This window comes from Patella vulgata, chromosome 3 (assembly GCF_932274485.2).
Source record: "Patella vulgata chromosome 3, xgPatVulg1.2, whole genome shotgun sequence".
NCBI classification, from domain to species: domain Eukaryota; kingdom Metazoa; phylum Mollusca; class Gastropoda; family Patellidae; genus Patella; species Patella vulgata.
The window spans coordinates 76,484,301-76,505,674 of record NC_065881.2 but is presented as its reverse complement, the minus strand read 5'-3'; the positions used below and the strand labels follow the sequence as shown (position 1 = coordinate 76,505,674).

At 37.7% G+C, this 21,374-nt stretch overlaps 2 long non-coding RNA genes across 3 annotated transcripts; both read right to left on the bottom strand.

Moving 5' to 3' along the window:
* Nucleotides 1-617: 617 nt before the first annotated feature.
* LOC126816785 (uncharacterized) lies at nt 618-8,765 on the bottom strand. 2 transcript variants are annotated; one of them, XR_008787732.1, is made up of 6 exons: nt 8,528-8,761; nt 6,840-7,133; nt 2,973-6,436; nt 2,258-2,499; nt 1,099-1,392; nt 618-757 (listed from the first exon to the last, which is right to left on the bottom strand). It is a non-coding gene; the product is annotated as an uncharacterized LOC126816785 (long non-coding RNA). The 2 variants fall into 2 exon arrangements; XR_008787731.1 differs by having other exon boundaries at nt 2,258-6,436; nt 8,528-8,765.
* A 4,140-nt stretch (nt 8,766-12,905) lies between these two features.
* On the bottom strand, nt 12,906-14,356 carry LOC130012243 (uncharacterized). The gene is made up of 3 exons (XR_008787628.1): nt 14,227-14,356; nt 13,258-13,551; nt 12,906-13,044 (listed from the first exon to the last, which is right to left on the bottom strand). It is a non-coding gene; the product is annotated as an uncharacterized LOC130012243 (long non-coding RNA).
* Between the last annotated feature and the right edge of the window lie 7,018 nt (nt 14,357-21,374).

Sequence of the window (21,374 nt, the reverse complement as noted above, 5' to 3'; positions counted from 1 at the left end):
TCTGCACATTTTGGAATTTGTGTTGTAGATTTAAACACACTTTTTTTCAACGTGAACCCGGTGAAATCTGAAACTTCTCCTTCAAGATAGCCCCTGACTTCTGAACTCAACAGGTTTTCAATTAGAGAACAATGCTCATCGCTCATGATAATATTGCTAGTATGGGTGTGGTTGGGGGATATTAACAATACACAAATAAATTTATAACAAAAAATCATTCAGACTATAAACTTTATTTTAAGAAAAACCGCAAAAGATTAACAATAATATCTTATATACAAACTAAATGAAAATAAATATAATTCTAACGGACGGATCAGCTTATAAAAAAGAATAAAATAATATTCACTGAATAGGAATGAATAATTTTAATTATGCATTAATCCTTAATGTGTCTTTATCATTTGAGAAAATTTAATAGTCCTAGTCGCTACTCGGTAACAAAAGATTTTACAACATTAAACGTTGTGTTAAACACATGCGGAACACCGTTTGCGTTATGGGTCATTAACGTATCCATGACAGCAGTTGGTGTAACATCGTACATAGCTCTGAGTGGCGCCAAAGCCGTGTGAGCAAGGGAAGGATTAACCTCAGCATAGCATGACACCAATACACCATTTACAATCAGTCGACCTTGTTTGGTGAAAGGCGCAAAAACGCCCTTTCCTTCAATGACTTCAATGTCGACCACTTTTTCAGTTCCGGCAGCATCTTTGTATAGTAGCTCGTCATAAACGATTAACTCATCTCCAACCTACAACAAAAACACAAAATAAACAAATATTGATAAGAAATATGTAGTCTCTCGTTAACGATGCATTATATAATAATGCCGTTCTTGCTATAATAGTTCAACAATAGATAATGAAAACTGAATATATTGAAAATTTCATTCAAATTAATTATTCTCAGCGAGGTTGACTGTTTATTATCGTAGCAACACTGTTTTCAAACACCTTTCAAGTACCAACAATATTTCAGATCGTTTACTGACTGTGGTTTAGGACCAATGCGACAGATGGATCTATTAAACGAACAGACAATCCATCTGTTCAATGATTAAAGATTTATAGTGTAATTCACATTTTAACTTACCTTAACATCTTTCGCCATTAAATCTATTCTCTCGTCGTTCCGATTCACTACCAAAAAATGTCGAGGGCTAATATTTAGCCGTCTGTTCTCTGTCTCGATCTGGATAAAGTTGGTTTCTGTAGCTGGATTGTGGTGAGCCAAGGTCCAAACTTCTGAATAATCAAAACTTCCATCGTCCAACACCACCTTGGCTAAATCACCCACTTTTACGTCTTCTATGTAAGTTTTTCCCGATTCTAAGGTGACAATACTATTGCCATAACCAGGAAAACATGGACAGTTGTCACAACAATTCTATAATCATAAAGAAATAAACAAACATATATTTCAATAGACAGGAGTGAAGAAGAAATTTAAATAGGCGAGCTACATGTTGTGGATGGGAAAAAACAAATATGCCCTATGGAAAAATCTGGTAAAATAATAAGTTGACAATATTGAAGTATTATTGCTACAGACTCTTTGTACAACCTGTAAAACATAGACAATATTACAGAACACTCTTGTCAAGTTCACCCAAGGTCTTCAGAATGTTTAAGTTCCTTGGGTGCTATTAATAATGAACAGTACAAAACACCACACTCCTAACATGAACAAAGAAGCAGTGGGCATAAGGTGTTCTAAAAATAGAAAATATACACGACAGTGCCTGGCGATTCAACGTCACTACTTATAAACGAATGGGTACTTTCTACATCAATAACTCAACATTACATGCGTCAAATTCTAATATCATCTAGTTATTTAGTCAAACAAACCCAGTCTATAATTTGGCTTTTAAAACGGACCAACTTTATGAATTAAAAGCTATAAGCTAGTAATTGTTGCTGGGTCACAGCCAAGCAATCTGTGACAATAACCTTACATCATTTTAGAGTAAAGGTCGCGTTTACAGTCATGGTACTCTGAACACAATCATAGCAAAAAGTCCAATATATATATATATATATATATATATATGACCGCATGAGACAACGGCTTGCAAATATTTCCGACGGATATAGTCCTAAGACACGTTTCTTTTCTTCGCGTGTTGCCGATTATGTGACTAGCAATAAATGACATGGAAACTATACAATGACTACCCGTTTTTAAAATAAAATTATATTTAATTGCACACTCCACTAATAACATTTGAAATATTTTAAATTTCGCTTACCCCATTGCTGTTGTCAGAACTCATATTTGCTGTTGGGTTTAACACTGATATTCTTTCCTTCAACTTAAATGACCGTCTAGCGCTATGTCCTGAAGTTACTTCTGGCTGTTCAATATATATTCTACTGAAAGGGTTTTCCCATTCAACCTATTTGATTTGATTGATTGGTAATATAAAACCACGCCTATCTACATAGAATTGCACCACCACATAGATTTCATTTGTCACATGGTATATTTTTACTGGAAAATGCATGACGTAAGAATTTATTGTAATGAATTTAGTATACAATAATAGTAAATCCAACCGTGCCAAATCCCTTCACATCTTGTACGACAAGTACATTGAACTTACGATACCTATATTTAAATTGTTCATTTGAATTCGATGCGGTTAGGATAATACTGTATAAACATTTTAATGCTAGGTTCCCAATATCAAGATTCGCGCTACGATTGAAATCGTGGTTTTAATCGCGAGATAATCGTGGTGATCCTATCAAGTCTATATAATCATATATACGATATATATACAATTTTATGGCTCTAATGTTAAGTATATGAACGGTTTACGATAAGGTGTTCATTTGCGTTGGTGTCACCTATTAGGTTTGATATTAGAACCAATCCACTGCTCAGTCTGGTCGTATATGGTGTACCGTGTATATCTTTAGGTAAGGCATGGCGTTGAAAAATTATTAGGGAATCAACGTTACCTTAAATGTATTTCGTTGTGCTTTTTCCCCAAATTATTCTGAGTCATAGGTAAAGTACGACTTCAGGTAGTTTAATTGATTATGTCCCTGTTCCAGTTTTCCATATTCCTGAGTCAAGATAGTAAATCTTTGCAGTGTTTTAATTGGCTGTCTGATCTCCCGAATGATTGATAGACTGTCAGTCATTTACATTTTGAAATTCAATATGCTTGGTTGATCTTGCTGTCTGTGATATTGCACTCATCGGTTGCCATAGTCTAAAATCACTATACGTTATTTGCATTGATCTATATATCACGTGTTATAACTAATAATTGTCAGGGTTTGGAAGCACTTACGTTATGTGTATTGAAGTGTATATAACGTGTTATAGATTGAATACAAAGACATGTAAGTTTAAACGGATTGTAATTTGGAATGAAATATAAACAATTTAGGCTGGTGCGAATAGATCGCCTAAAGCCTCGTTTAGAAAAATAATAATTACTTCCTCCCTACCCACTCCTTCGACCCGATGTTTTGTCAGTTTAGAGGTTTTGGTAAGAGGCAATTAGGACCCAGGTTGACACCAACAAGGCCACCGTATATAATTATTATAATCCTAACCCTAACCCCATGTTGAAAATAGACTCATTACTATGCGGCGGCTATGTTGGACTCAGATTTGGCAGTTTACCTCCGACCCTTACTTTTAATTATAATTACTATTGGATCAAAAACGTTGCGTTAGGACTGCAATGACCCCGATTTGATTCGGGGTTTAGCACTGGGATTTTACCTAACCCGGAGTAGGGTTGCATTTCAGTCTCATGCTTTTTCTGAAATATCTCAAGAAATTGTGGAACACGTGCAAGAATGCTAAGTATATCAATCAAGAATTACTAGTAATTACGAAATTGTGTTTCCCTTCTTTTCGGTGGTGTTTCGCTTGAATATTTGGTCCAAGACATAGCCACAGATAAAGTGCGATATTTGCTGACTATAAAAAATGTTAAAGACAACGGCAATAAATAATAATAAAAAAGTACTGCTTTAGTGGGCTTTATCAGGGGTTTTCACGCCTGGCCGTCGAGTGCAACTAGGTAGGAATGTGTCTGGTGTCCTACAACCAATGAAAATTCACACGTAACATTGGTTTTCCCAATTGCGTGGCTGTTCAAGTAGCTTTCATGGTAATAACATTGATGTGACATTGATATGATTAGAATATAATCTAAGGCGTAATATCTATTTTAGAACCTGACTATGTAATTGAAATAATAGTAATATAAAAAATAGGATTATAAACTGAATGCTAGTATGGAAGTAATATCTTAATATTGAAAACAAAAACAATTCTTACAAGTTCAAATGTAATTAAAGGACACGAAAGGTATATTCGAATAGAAAAGAACTTATATTATTTTACTACGGGTGTTGGAGGGGGGGGGGGGGCTAAACGCTGTCATTTAGTCGAGCTGTGTGATTTTGATCACCCCCTTCTACGTGACGAGGCCGCCTGCCTAACCTCGTGGGTTTTTTTCCGGGTATTCTAACTCAACTCACCGCCCCACCGCTAAGGACCTATGAACGCCAGCTAATGTTTGAAAAGAGAAGTTGTGCCATATGTTAGTCCCAAAATGACCTAGTGGATGTGGGTGTTAAAACCCATTCCCTCTCGATCACACCAATTGGCAATAAACGACCATGGTAGGTGATGGTGTTCATGTTGTGTTGAAGTAGAGTTATAACTGTTGGTGTTAAGTCATCAGATCAAAGGATATAAAATGACTGTTTGGATGAATCTCAGATTACTAGTCAGCTGAACCTTAGACCGAATCCCAGATGACCGAATCCCAGGGTATAAAATGGTTGTTTGGATGAATCTCAGATGACTATTCAGCTGAATCTTAGACCGAATCCCAGATGACCGAATCCCAGGGTATAAAATGGTTGTTTGGATGAATCTCAGATGACTATTCAGCTGAATCTTAGACCGAATCCCAGATGACCGAATCCCAGGGTATAAAATGGTTGTTTGGATGAATCTCAGATGACTATTCAGCTGAATCTTAGACCGAATCCCAGATGACCGAATCCCAGGGTATAAAATGGTTGTTTGGATGAATCTCAGATGACTATTCAGCTGAATCTTAGACCGAATCCCAGATGACCGAATCCCAGGGTATAAAATGGTTGTTTGGATGAATCTCAGATGACTATTCAGCTGAATCTTAGACCGAATCCCAGATGACCGAATCCCAGGGTATAAAATGGTTGTTTGGATGAATCTCAGATGACTATTCAGCTGAATCTTAGACCGAATCCCAGATGACCGAATCCCAGGGTATAAAATGGTTGTTTGGATGAATCTCAGATGACTATTCAGCTGAATCTTAGACCGAATCCCAGATGACTATTTGGCTGATTTCCAGATGACTTTCTGGCTGAATCTTAGACTGGATCCCAGATGACTATCTGGCTAAATCCCAGATGACTATTTGGCTGAATCTTTGATTGAATCCCAGATGACAATTTGTGACATTAGATCAATTTACCCAGACGTGAACCTCAATGTATATATGGGACCTCGGGTTCTCGTCTCATCCGACCGACTAGACACTGTTCCTTTTCATGCTCTACTGACCAGGGAAAAACACACTGGAAAATCCTGAGGAACCTTCTCTGACAACACCAGGATCGAACCCTGGATCTCCGAGTTACTTATGGGGCCACTGCGGTTTCAAATAACATTAGGGCTGTTTCTACACATTTTGTCATTTTATATTGTAGATTTAAACATACTTTTATTAACAGGTACCCGGTTAAATTTGGGACTTACCTGAACTCAACAGGTCTTCAATTAGAGAACAACACTCATTGTTCATGATGATATTGATAAGGTGGGGTGCGGTTGGAGGATATTAGCAAAGAACCATTCAGACTATAAACTTTAATTTAAGAAAAACCTCAAAATTCTTTAACAATAGAATCTTATATACAAACTAAAAAGAAATAAAATAATTCTAAGCGTATAAAATGTGATCATAAAAATACTCTAGAGATACTTTCCACTTAATATACAATGTGGCTGAACAGCGCTTAGAAATGACCATTGCATTGGACATAATGCAGCGCTATATAATAATCCTAGTCGCTACTCGGTAACAAGAGATTTTACAACATTAAACGTTGTGTTAAACACATGCGGAACACCGTTTGCGTTATGGGTCATAACCGTATCCATGACAGCAGTTGGTGTAACATCGTACATAGCTCTGAGTGGAGCCAAGGCTGTGTGAGCAAGGGAAGGATTAACCTCAGCATAGCATGACACCAATACGCCATTTACAATAAGACGACCTTGTTTGGTGAAAGGCGCAAAAACGCCCTTTCCATCAACGAGTTCAATGTCGACCACTTTTTTCAGTTCCTGCAGCATCTTTGTATAGTAGCTCGTCATAAACTATTAACTCATCTCCAACCTACAACAAGAACATAAAATAAATATTTATAAGAAATGAAATGAAAGGGAATGGGATTCAACGCCCTACTGTGTTCTGATCCTATAAGAAATGTGTAGTTCCTCATTTAAAGATGCGTTATATAATAATGCCATTCTTGCTTTAATAGTTCAAAAATAGATAATCAAAACTGAATATACAGAAAATTTCATTTAAATTACTTTATTCTGAGCGAAGTTATAACTGTTTGAAGATGTGGGTAGATCGTTTATTATCGTAGCAACGGTACTGGCAAACATCTTTAAAATATCAACAATACTGGTTATGGTTTAGGACGAATGTGGACAGCTGGATCTTTAAAAAAACTAACGCTCCATTTTTCCCATAGTAAAGGATTTATAACGTAATTCACAATGGAACTTACCTTAACATCTTTGGCCATTACATCCACCCTTTTGCCGTTCCGATTCACAACCAGGTAATGTCTTGGGCTAATATTAAGCCGTCTGTTCTCTAAATCTATTTGAATGAAGTAGGTCTCTGTAGCCGGATCGTAGTGAGCCAAGGCCCAAACAACTGAATAACCAAAACTTCCATCGTCCAACACCACCTTGGCCGAATCGCCCACTTTTACATCTTCTATGTATTTCTTGCCAGAATCCAAGGTAACAATACTATTGCCATAACCAGGAAAACACAGACAATTGTCACACCAATTCTAAAATCATAAAGACATAAACAAACATATATTTCAATAGACAGGAGTGAAGAAGAAATATACGAGCTTCATTTTTAAGATGGAAAAAAAAAACATGCCTTATGCCCCCGTCAGACCGGTCGCGTCCTTACTGCGCTGTTGGAGCCATACAGCGACTAGAAAATACACAAAATCGCCGGAAAACGTAAACACAACGCGAGAAAATGTCCCAAAAAATTACAAACTTGAAAAAAGTCGCGTTATAATACCCCCGTCAGGCCGGGGTGGCGCCTTTACTGCGCTGCTACGGCGACGGAAAATGGTCCCAGAGCGCGTCAAGATCGCCATAAGCGTGGTAAAAGCGTGGTGGAAACGCCAGATATCGCGCTGTCGTCTCGATGGTTGCAAATGATCGCCAGTCAGGGCGTTTGTTTTGAGCATGTTCAAAACAAACGCCAAGGTTCTGCGATCTGCCCTGAAAATATTTTGTAATATTTTGGGACATTTTCGCACGTTATGTTCACGTTTGCCGGCGACCTTGTGCATTTTCTGGTCGCCGTACGGTCGCTGCAGCGCAGTAAGAACGCCACCCACAACTTTCCAGGTTAGATCGCAGAACCTTGGCGATTGTTTTGAACATGCTTAAAACAAACGCCGTGACTCAGCGATCATTCACGACCATGAAGACCACAGCACGATATCTGGCGTTTCCGACCCAGTCTGAAGGGGGTATTATGGATAAATCTGGTAAAACATTAAGTTGACAATATTGAACTACAATTGTTACCCATAGACAATATTGCAAAACAAAATTGTCTTGTTTATCAGGTTCCGCAGTTAACATGCAAAGTACAAACACCCATACCTAACACGAATAAAGAAGCAGTGGGCATAAGGTTTTCTAAAAATAGAAATTATACACGACAGTGTCTGGCGATCCAAAGTCACTAGTATAAATTCTAAACTAATGAATACTTTCTGCATAAATAATTCAACACTATACCAGTCAAATTCTAGCATCATGTAATTTTTAGGCTAATAAATCTAGTCTATGATATTGCTTTCAAAACGGACCAACTTTATGAATTCACAGCTAGTATCTAGTAATTGTTCCTGGTTCGCAGTCAAGCAATTTGTGACTTTGACCTTGGATCATTTCAGAGTAAAAGTCGAGTTTAAAGCTTCACTCATGGTACTCTGAACAAATAGTATAATGGCCAATGACCTCACAAGAAGACAATAAGTAAATTTTTCTGACGGGTATTGACACAGGTGTTTTTCTTCGGGTGTTGCCGATTATGTGACTAGCAATAAATAAAGTGAAAACTCTACGATGACTTCCTGTTTTTAAAGTATAATTATTTTTAATTACAAACTCCACTAATAATATTTGAAATATTCGAAATTTTGCTTACCGGATTGCTGTTATCAGTAGTCATGGTTGCTGTTTGGTTTAACTCTGATATTCTTTCCTCCTATGTAAAAGACTGTCTTGCGCTTTATGTCCCGCGGTTACTCTTCGCTGTTTAATATATAGTACTGAACCGTTTTGCTCAGATTCAATTTACAAATCCGCGCCTATTCTTTAAATGGTTACAAATAAATAATCCAACCATTAAAATTACATTAATCACACGTAAAATTGGTTTTTCCACTTTCGAGGCTGTTCGAGTAACAGATGTGACATTGTTATAATCAATAAATACAGGTATAACACAAGAGGCTGTATCTATTTTAGAATCCGACCAAGAAGAATTAAAATAGGGGATGCCCATTAAAGAAATTTTTACATAAATGTTATCATATTACAAACCTTTACGGATGAATATCTTAATATCTAAAACAAAACTTACAAATTTTAATCGCCACTCGACACAAATGGTTATTAACACTTGGTTAATTTTTATTTTAATAACTCACGCGAACGTCTTTAAGCTCCCATCACACAAAACTAGTCCTCACTACATTCTGGAAACAATTGCCAAACCGGCTGAAACTAACGTTATTAAACGTAGTAGCAACTGTTTATGATCTGCTTATGAAATTCATGGACGGGAAGATGCTCTAGAACTTTGAGTCTGTTCACAATTTTCCCCTTTCTCCGATTAGATGGAGCGACTACCAACGGAATTGTCGCCGTAATTGCCGTACTATGAACGGAATTGCCATACTTCGACCCTACTAAGGACGTGTAACAATGTGGCCTGTTCCAGCATCAAATAACAGAACGACCGGGGCCATTTGTAGCTCCACTGGGTTCATGCATCTTCTGTTGCAAGCAAGATTACAGTGCAATGGTAGAACAAGCGAAAATAAGGGGAAAGCCAAGAAACAGTTGTGTGAGATACTGGCTGAAAAAAGCTGTGGCACATTGTTATCTGCAGATGGAGGGGCTCCGTTTGGATAATCAAGAGTACTTCTTCAACGTCTTGCGAATCACCCCTCCCATGTTTGATCAACGTCTTGAAAACGTATCACCACGAGACACCGACTATCTGGAACCAAGATGAAGCTAAACCATCACACTGCGTCATCTCACAACAGGAGATTCTCATTTCGATATAATTTCCGGGTAGTAAGAAACACAATATGCTTGTTGGTGAAAGAAGTCCGTGATGCCTTGGTAATGGAACTCAAAAGTGATGTCATCATCTGCTCTGCTCCGTTGTCAAAGACACATGGAACGGAGCTGCTTGAGAGTTCGCAGTGCGCTGAAATGTCCCGTATTCCTGTGGTACCCAGGATTGGAAACATATAGTCCAGAAAGCCACCCAAGACTGGAACCATGTACCACAACTACAAAGGCTTCTGCTCAACAGTGTTAATGGTCTTGGTAGATGCAGATTACAAAATTCATGCAGATAGTAGACGTTGATGGTTATGGAAGCAAGTCTGGTGCCCAGATGTACAACCATTCATAGCTAAAAAGATGGCTCCATTGAACTCCCGCCATATTAAATTATAGAAATAAATCAATCAACACACTAAAAATAAATTCAAATATGAAAGGTTTTATAATTGCATGCAGTAACATTAAAAATTGATTAAGTATAAATTACAGGTTTTTAAATTATGCAAAAAAAGTCTAAATAGCCATGGTTTTATTCTCTATCAAATGAATAAGTAACACAACCCTTCAAGTTCAATACTAGTAAAGATATATTATATACAATAAGACAAAACCCACGAAATAAAATTAAATAAAGAAAGTACTGTTTATTGATGCGCTACCATTGTAACACGTCCCTAGTAGGATAGAAGTACAATGTAATTCCGTTCGTAGTATGGCAATTCCGTTTAATTGCAGGTTCAAAGTTCTAGAGAACCTGATCGTCCACAGAGTTATTAAACAGATCGTAAACAGTTGCCAGTACGTTCACTACGTCCACTCCGCTCGCACACATTTTGAGCCCGTTTGCCAACATTTTCCAGAACGTAGTGAGGACTAGTTGTGTGTGACGGGGGCTTAAACTTTGTAAGAATGAATTGGTTTTTTTTTCAAATATTACTTCCATAAAGGTTTGTAATATGATACCATTCAGTGTATGAATTGTTTCACTGGGTGTTACAGGGCTTTAGCAGTGGGAAAACCCGAGGGCCCGGAGAAAACCCTTAAGGTTTGACATGCGATCCTACACCATGTTACGTACAGGCAGGGAATTGAAACCACGCAACTTGACTCAATGACAGACCTTACGATTTCATGCACATGCATTATACCTCTAGACCCCACCCCCTCCCAAACAATTCTTACAAATTTGAATATAATTCAAGGAAGAGGAAAATGTATTTGACTCGAAAAGAACTTATATGGAATTCCCGCAGTAAACCGAGAGAAAGAGAGCATGAATATACGTCCATTAAAGTAACAGTCTTTGTCAAAGTAAGATGAGAGAGAGAGAGAGAGAGAGAGAGAGATAGGGCGGAGGTAACGTCCACGCCACACACACTAGGTCATTTCGGGACTAACACATGGTTAAAGTTTATTTCAACAATTCGCTTATATCTAGGTTTTTAGCAATGGGACGAAATCGGAGGACGGACGGACAGGTGACCCTAGTCCTTGTCACGTACGGGCGGGGATCGAAACCACGCCACTTTACTCAATGGCAGACATTATGATTTCAAGCACGTGCGATAAAGCACGAGATCCCCCCACCCCCGCCCTAAAAAATTTTTACCGAACAGAACTTATATCTAAACCTGTCATTTAGTCGAGCTGTATGATTTCAATCCCACCCTTGTACATAACGAGTTCGCCTGTCTATCCTTGTGGGTTTTCTATGGGTATTCCCCCACTGCCAAACTCATGAAACTCGCACTCAACTATTTGGTTGAATCTGAGATGACTATTTGGCTGAATCTGAGATGACTATTTCATTGAATCCCAGATGACTAAGTGACCGAATCACAGATGACTATTTGACTGAATCACAGATGATTATTTGACTGAATCCCAGATGAATATTTGACTAAATCCCGGATTGCTATTTGGCCGAATCTGAGATGACTATTTGGCTGAATTTCAGATGACTATTCCATTGAATCACAGATGACTTTTTGTGACATTAGGGAATTTTAACCAAGCAGAGGCGTGGGGATTCTTTTACGCAAACGATAATGTGTATATGGTACCTCGGTTTTTCGGCCCGTCCGAATGACTAGACATTGTTCCTTTTTTTAATTTCTGACCAGGGGGAAACCAACCCACAAAATCCCGAGTAACCATTCCGCCAACACCAGGATCGAACCAGAGAACCCCGGGTTAAAGAGGCAGCACAATATTCAGAGAGCCACTATGGTTTCAAGTAACATTAGGGCTGCACAATTTGGCATTGGTTTTTTTTTTAAATTAAAACACTATTTTATCAACGGGTAATCGCTTTTAAGATAACCCGTCTTCTGACCTCAACAGGTTTTCAATTAGAAATGAAATGAAATGAGGTTTAACGTTCTACTGTTCCGAACTGGGCTAATGAAGACGGGCATATGCCATGAGGGAAATTTTGCCATGGCAGCGACACTACGGCCCACTCTTATATCGACTTCCAACTGTTTTTCATCCCATCCGAACGACAGCTGTCCTTGTCAGGTCCTCCCATCCTGCATCACTGATAAGGAAGAATCTGGATGAACTTGCTCGGTCAATGCAGGGATCAAACACCCAGCGAGCCAGTGTATTACCCACTTAGGCACCGTGACGTCCTTTTCAATTAGAGAACAAGAATCATCGCTCAGTATAATATTTATACGGTGGGGGTATTAACAATAAACAAATAAATTTATAACAAAGAATCATTTTAATTTTAGAAAAACTGCAAAATTCTTTAACAATAAAATCTTCAATACAAACTAAAAAATAAAATAATTCTAACGGACGGATCAGCTTATAAAAAGAATTAAACAATATTCACTTGATAAGAATGAATAGATATATTCAAACATAAAAATGTGGGCGTATAAAAGGAAATAACATAATTCTAACGGACGGACCAGCGTATAAAAAAGAATTAAATAATATTCACCTAATAAGAATGAATAAATATATTCATACATGAATCCTTAATGTATCTCTATTATTGGTAAAATAAAATAATCCCAGTGGCTACTCGGTAACAACAGTTTTTACAACATTAAACGTTCTTTCAAACACATATGGAACCCCGTTTGCGTTATGAGTCATAACCCTATCCATGACAGCAGTTGGTGTAACATCGTACATAGCTCTGAGTGGCGCCAAAGCCGCGTGAGCAAGCGAAGGATTAACCTCAGCATAGCATGACACCAATACACCATTTACAATAAGACGACCTTGTTTGGTGAAAGGCGCAAAAACGCCCTTTCCTTCAATGACTTCAATGTCGACCACTTCTTCAGTTCCAGCGGCATCCTTGTACAGTAGTTGGTCATAAACAATTAACTCATCTTCAACCTACAACAAAAACACAAAATAAATTTTATAAGAAATGTAGTGATTCCTGTAGCGCTAAAATGGCGCAGTGGAGCGTAATAGTATTATCAATAATTGAGATAGTTTACTGGCTGCGGTGCAGGACGAATGCGGACAGCTGGATATTTTAAACGAACGGAAAATCCATCCTTTCAATGATTAAAGATTTATCATGTAATTCACATTGGGACTTACCTTTACGTCTTTAGCCATTACATCTAACCTTTCGTGGTTCCGATTCACCACCAAAAAATGTCGAGGGCTAATATTTAAACGTCTGTTCTCTGTCTCGATCTGGATAAAGTTGGTCTCTGTATCTGGATTGTGGTGACCCAAGGTCCAAACTTCTGAATAACCAAAACTTCCATCGTCCAATACCACCTTGGCTAAGTCACCCACCTTTACGTCTTCTATGAATGTTTTGCCAGACTCCAAGGTGACAATACTATTGCCATAACCAGGAAAACACAGACAACTGTCGCAACAACACTAAAATCATAAGGAAATAAAAAAACAAATATTTCAATAGAAAAGAATCAAAAAGAAATAGGCATATGAAACAACAAATTAACGAATATTGAACTCGTATTGTTACATACTCTTTGTACACCACGTAAAACATAGTAGACCATGTTAAAGATCACCCTTGTCTTGTTCACCCAAGTTCTTCAGAATGATTAAGCTCCTTGCATTGGCTCTTTTAACATGCAGAGTACAAAACACCACACTCCCAATAAAGAAGTGATGACCATAGAGCATTTTACAAATAGAAATTATACACGGCAGTGCTTGACGATACAAAATCACTAGTATATATTTCAGTATCATGGAATTATTTAGCCCAACAAATCTAGTCTATGATTTGGCTTCTAAAACGGACAACTTTATGAATTCAAAGCTAAAGTAGCTAGTAATTGTTGCTGGGTCACAGCCAAGCAATCTGTGACTTTAACCTTACATCAATTCAGAGTAAAAGTCGAGTTTACACTTCACTAAAAGTACTCTGAACAAAAAGCATAAAGGCCAAAATATACATGACCACATGACAAGACATTTCGCAAATATTAAGGTCGGATAAAGCCCTAAGACAACTGTTTCATTTCTCCGGGTGTTGCCGATTATGTGACTAGCAATAAATGGCATAATATCTGAAACGTTGCTTACCGGATCGCTATTATCACAACTCATAGTTGGCGTTGGATTTAATACTGATAGTCTTTCCTCCAACAGCTAATGACTGTCTAGTCCTGTATGACCCGCAGTTAATCCTAGGTGTTCAATATATAGTACGGAAAGGGTTTTCCCATGGAACCTTTTTGATCTGATTTATTTGTAATATAAACCCACGTCTATTTTCAAAATGATTACAAATGATTGCACCACCACATAGATTCCATTAGTCAGGTGGTATATTTTTGGCACTGGAAAATTCATGACGTAAGAATTTATTGTAATTATTAAAATTAAAATTTTGTATAAAATAAAAGTAAATCCAATCGCAGATTTAATAAATTAAAATAGTAATTTGCACATTCTTTTGCCAATCTCCTTCAAATCTTTAAGGAGAAGTAAATTTGAAGTCACACCCTCCGCCTTTTGGACGTTGGCAGTAAAACGTGTATATATCACATGTGGCTTTGTCATAAAGAGTACAAATATATTTATTTTTATTAAAAGTATCAATAAATGATTTATCTTGTATTTCTGTTGGACTGTTCTATTATTTAACAAAAGTGGCAGAATCACATTGTTATGTGTATCGTTATGTATCGTATAAATTATATCTAATGATTGTCAGAGTTTCGAACCACTGTGTGTTATGCGTATCGTTATGTATCATATGTTATATCTAATGATTGTCTGAGTCTAGAACCACTGTGCGTTATGTGCATCGTTATGTATGGTATGTCATGTGTATAGTATCGTATAGTAAAGTGCAGAAGGACCGCACTACACGCAAAACAAACAAAAGTCTACAAGATAAACCTGCCAACAAGACAAAAAATAGACATTGCAAAAAATAAACAAATATCAAATCAAGTGAATGCATCCGGGAGCCAGCCGTAAACGTCCACTGCGCTGTAAAGTCCCGGGCCTGTTATGATACAGGCTTCAGTAAAAAAACAAATGGATTTACAAAAAAGAACTAATGATTGTCAGAGTCTAAAGCCACTGTGCGTTATGTGCATTGTTATGTATCGTATGTTATGTGTATCGTTATGTATCGTATGTTATGATGTGTATCGTTATGTATCGTATGTTAAAGCTAATGCTTGTCAGAGTCTAGAACCACTGTGCGTTATGGGTATCGTTATGTATCGTATGTTATGTGTATCGTTATGTATCGTATGTTATGTGTATCGTTATGTATCGTATGTAAAAGCTAATGATTGTCAAAGTCTAGAACCACTGTGCGTTATGGGTATCGTTATGGGTATTAAGTGTATATCACGTGGCATAACTAATGATTGTCAACTTTAGAAACACTGCTCGTTATGTGTATTGGTGTGTATATCATGTGTTATAACTAATAGTTGTCAGAGTTTAGAAACACTGCGCGTTATGTGTATTGGAGTGTATATCATGTGTTATAACTAAAACATCTGGTTTAATTTATCCAGTCAAAAACTACTGTCGACAGATTCTTTTATGACTATTTGTAGCTAGTGATCTAATGTCCCTTATCTTGGGACTGCCACCGATTCAGTTGAAGATTGCGAAGGAGTGGGATTGCCTGTCTAACATCACGAGTTTTTTTTGTAATTTCAGAATGTTTTCATTTCTTTGCTGTGTCGAAGAGAACGTCAATACTGAAATTCGAGCAGCAACCAAAGAAGACATTAGTAGCACAAGGTCCAGATAATTCCTACAAAATTCCACGGGGTCCTGGCGCCATATTGCTTGACCTCTGCCAAGCTGTGTAGCAGACGAAAGATGCGGAACTTGGGGTGCATTGGAAAGATGCCCAAAAATGAACTCAGTTTCTATCACGACCACGGGTTATTCTGGAGAAGATCAAATTTGCGATTGATGAACAATGTAGAGAGAAGCTGCCTGGATTTCAAAGTGGGAGATCATTCACAGACCAAATTCAAACCGGAAAAGAAATCAAGGAACAGTACCTAGAATGACAGTCACGGAGTACTCTAGACAACGTGGTAGCTTTGGATAATGCCCATGGCACCAGCCCTCTGACAGCCTTACGTTAAAGACATAAACACTGGGCCCAGTTTGCTGAACCCTTCGATTGCACGACATATTGTCAGTCCTCTCCTTACTCACTCAGTTTCTCTAATCTCTTAGCGTGTATCAATAGTGCTTTCTGTGGTCACCAGGGTTCCAGACATGTCATGTTTTACTAGTGTGGTCTGGGTTTACTCAATCAATACTAGACTTGCTGACTCTTATAGTCAGTACGTTATTGAGTACTTCGAATCATTCATTTTTCCGCGGTAGGTAAAATATCATAAATGTCCATTAATTAGTGACTAAATCAACAAAGATGATTCTCTTTTGCTGGTATTTAACTAAAGGAAATCTTTTGAGATCTTTTTTTTTTAAACAATATTTGTTTTTCATGATATCTGAATGGTATTGGGGAATGGCTGTCCAAACCTCTCTCCGTGTGCCTTGGTTAATATCCCGTCGTACACGTGATCTAATAACTGGCCATTTCGAGATAGTGAAAAGAGGCTTTGTTTTCCTTAAAAACGACATGCAGGTAGGAATCTGGGTGGTCCTCCTAGTAAGTAATACATTCTGCACGGATGGGTAGCCGAATGGTGAGCCGAGTGGATCAGAAGGTCTGTCATAGAGTCAAGTGGCGTGGTTTCGATTCTTAACTTGTACGTGGCAAGGGGTATGGTCGCCTGTCCAACCTCATGGGTTTTATCCTACTGCTAAAGACCCCTACCCGCAAGCAAATTATTGAAATAAAATTGTACCAAAAGTTTGTCCCGAAATGACCTAGTTTGTGTCGAGTGAAGGTTAAATCGCATTTCTCTTTCCCTCTCTCTCTCTCCCTTTTCTGCACCTACTGGTGTCATTTCCGGATCAAGTTGGTTCTTTTATCCGCAAGCCGGGTAGAGTTTGATTTTGTTCCTGTCCAAACAATTCTATGCTTCTCCTTGTCAGGTCCTCCGTTGGGATCGAACATGGGACATCCTGGTTAATGAACCAGAATCATCGTCACTAAGATGCCATGGCTTCCTGTCTCAGACGAAATGTTTTATTGTCAAACTTGTCAACTAACAAATCATTTTTAGTCTATGTATTAAGTTTGGGGGACTTTCTAGATCCTACAAAATACCATACTTTTAATTAAGATATATCTCCAATTTAAACTGTATGCCCGAATTAACCTCGAGGAAACATCCATTATTTTCGAATCAAAGTAACTAAAAGACAACATATTTTGTTTTCTTTCAGTTTTACGCGCCTATTAAATATTAATGTCTTTTACAGTGTATATGTGTCTAACACGGCAACCCGATTAGAATATACAGGTCACAATTCTATGGACTGGAATTTACTTGTTGCGTCCCATTCCCGTATGGATTATTGGTATTACCATGATCTTATCGATAAAGGCATGATAGACATTTAGTAATTAGACATATTAACAACACAAGGTAAATTTTTATAGATAGACAATTACTGGGTTTATTACTATGCGACGTTTCGACGAAGAAACCTCTCGTCTTTATCAAGCACTTGATTTGATAGTAATAAATTCGGTAATTGTGTATCCATAAAATTGTACCTTGTGTTATATATATTGAAACTATCATATACCTATCGATATTCAGTCAATAGAATTTAGAACAGATACAAACAAGGGGTGATAATATAAGGCTGATCAATTATGCATAAACAATCCGAAAAAAGATCCTGTTACCCATTTGTACTCGTGATCATTAAATCTGAAACGCTTATTGTTCTTTGCCGCCTGCAAATATTCCTAATATCTATGGATATCTACAAACAATAACTTACAATGAGTACCTATCCCTGGTAAAGCTGTCTTTTATGATTATAGCTGTCCCTCAGAATTACTTTACCTATTTTAATACCATATAAAGATATTGAATCAATGAACGGCGGGGTGTATTTATTGTTACTTTGATGTAGAGAACATGACTTATTTTTTTGGCAAGATCATATCTAAATGTAAATTTATTATTAGCAAGAAAAATACCTAAAAAAAATACGTCAATCATGTATAGGGTTATAGAACAATGGGTAACTTGGTGACCATGGTGTTCAGGAACAAATATAATTTCGTCGAGTGTTTTCCCACGCTTTCAATTTTGACAAAGAGGTGATTTGTATATGAAATGAAATGAAATAAGGTTTAACGTCCTACTGTTCTGCTCCTATACTGGGCTAATGAAGACGGGCATACGCCATACAGTGTGCTATGAGGACATTTTGCCCAGGCAGCGGCACTCTCGCCTACTCTTATATCGAATTCCAACTGCCAAGGGATCTTTTACGTGCATTCCAATGTATACACTCGGACTAGACAGCTGTCCTTGTCAGGCCCTCCGTTCTGCACCACTGACAAGGGGAAACCACGTCGGAAAATCGGGATGAACTTTCTCGGCCAATGCAGGGATCGAACACCCGACCTCCAGGCTAGCGAGCCAGCGTCTTAACCACCCAGCCACGAATTATATATGGAGATTAACATCTGAGATCGTTATATCATAGGGTCTGTCATGGAGTCAAGTGGTGTGGTTTCGATTCCCCGGTTGTGCGTGACAAGGAGTGAGCTTTATCCGGATACTATTGTTTTCTCTTACAGCTAAAGTCCCCTATGCGCAAGCGAATTATTGAAATAAAATTGAACCGTATGTTAGTCCCGAAATGACTTAGTTTGTGTGTGTGTGTGTCTCTCCCTCTTTCTCTCTCTCTCTAACTCTCTCTCTCTCTCTCTCTGACGCTAAATATAAAATCTAGGTCATTTTCCTCCCGCAAATTATTTCTCTTGGTGTTATTTTAATTTTCTATATTCCATGTAATAAATTGTGGATTTCTTTATTACACCGCGGGGCGCGATCTGTAATAGGTTTTCTTTGATAGTGCATTAACAATTAATGTATTATTTATAGATGATTAATGGCCATAGCTTATTAAGTACAACATGATCGTTTATTTAGTGACTATAATTGTGTGAAACTGATTTGAGGCTTGGCATATATATAAATATTGTGGCGTAATTGTGGAGATATTTGGAGATATTAATTTATGGTGGGTCACCCTAATGTATGTCTATAAGCAAAGCTTCTTAAATATATTTTTATTCTCGCAAGGATTTAATAATTTATCGTTAGAGTACTATAGATATCTGAAGGACGTTTTTGTACTGATGTTTACTTCAAGTAAAATATCTATATACGTATAGTTAATCTCTGAATCAATTGTTATTTGAAGAATTGTGCGATAATTCTGAAACACTCATTCACCTCGCCCCCAGCCTTGCACACGTCATAAATAAAATAAACTGAACAAAATGACGGAAGTAATGTGCTCAAAACAAACGAAAGAAAAAAACGCCTACCCATTCGGATTTCACGAAAACCGACGTGCAGGTTAAAGACCCCTTGGCATTCGATGCAGAATAGACAGAAATGCCGATGTCCAAGACAAAATGTTACACATAGCACGCGGGGGGTTGGATGGCCGAATGGTTAGCATGTGCGCGCTGTATCATAAGGTCTGTCATTGAGTCAACTGGCGTGGTTTCGAGTCCCCGGTTGTACGTGACAAGGAGTTGGGTCGCCTGCCCAACCTCGTTGGTTCCCCCCCCCCACACTGCTAAAGACCCCTACCCGTAAGCGAATTATTGAAATAAAATTAAACCATATATTAGTCCCGAAATGACCTAGTTTGTGTCGAGTGGACGTTAAACCCCATCTCTCTCCCCTCTCTTTCTCTCTCTCTCTCTCTCTCTCTCTCTCCCTCATAGCACACTGCATGGTGGATATGCCCATCTTCATTATAGCCTTGGTGTAGAAGAGAAAGGCTTAAAAATCCATTTCATGTCATTGTATTTTGACAATGGCTGTGTTTTTGTTTTCCAATCGGATTGATAATCTATCAGATTTGTTCTCAGTGGCGCGAAAAATCATTTGCTTTCTTTTTCATCTCTTAGATCATGAAAATGTTTAAATGTTGCAGAAATGAACTGGGATATAATAAAAACGTGAAAGGAACGAACGAGACAGAATTGTAATTTTAATAAGTCTATGGCACTACCGGTGACTTTGATCAACAATGTAGTTTTGTTTTGTCTGGTGATGGAGTGTAGTTCATTTGAGTTCACACACAGAACTATTACATTTAATCTGTGGAATTGGCACTGCCATTTTTGTTCTTCTGGTCTGATAGTTCAAAGGTTTTCAGACAAACGGGAACCATCAAAACAAACAGAACAGAAACTTCAAAATGGAATAGCGAGCAACATATATCGGTGAAATTTCCGTTCCACATGTTTGTAAATACTGTGGCTAAGTGTGTAAGACCCTGGCTCGGGTGTTCGGTCGCTGAATTTGCCGAGAAAGTTCATTGGGATTTTCCGACGTGGTGTCCCCTTGTAAGTGGTGCAGGGCGGAGTGCCTGACAACGACAGCTGTCTAGTCGTTCGAATGGAACGAAAAACCGAGGTCCTGTTTATAAATTGGCGTGTATATTCGATATAAGAGTAGGCCTGCATGGTGCCCCTGCCCGGGGAAAATGTCCCTCATAGCACACTGTATGGAGTATGTCCGCTTTATTAGCCCAGTATAGGAGCAGAACAGTAGGACGTTAAACCTCATTTCATTTCATTTTATAATTGTAATTATAATATACATCACGTTTTCATTCTTCGGTGTCTTATCGCAAACATAGTAACGACAGTAAAATATCCGTATGTTTTAACATGTTTAAAAACATCATGCATGACCTTATTGACGCTAAAATCAATTAAAACATTAATTTAATTAAATCATCTTAAAATCTTTGTGCGGCTATCCATGTCTTATTAACTGAAGTTTATCAGGTTTATAATTTTAATTGTATAATTATTTTAATGAGTGTGGAGTTTGTATAAGAAAAGGATACATGTTGAAACTATACGAACTATATATATCAGGCACGGTCGCGTTCAGGCAGGTAAAATTACAAAAAAAAGTCCACATAAGCTTGTTTGTAACAAATATAAATAATGTGCGTAATAAAATACGTTGATGATCCACAAAAAGGTAGTCAAAATCGAATAAATAGAAAGGGAACTTTTTTAAATGGGAAAGTATGAAAATAATACCCAA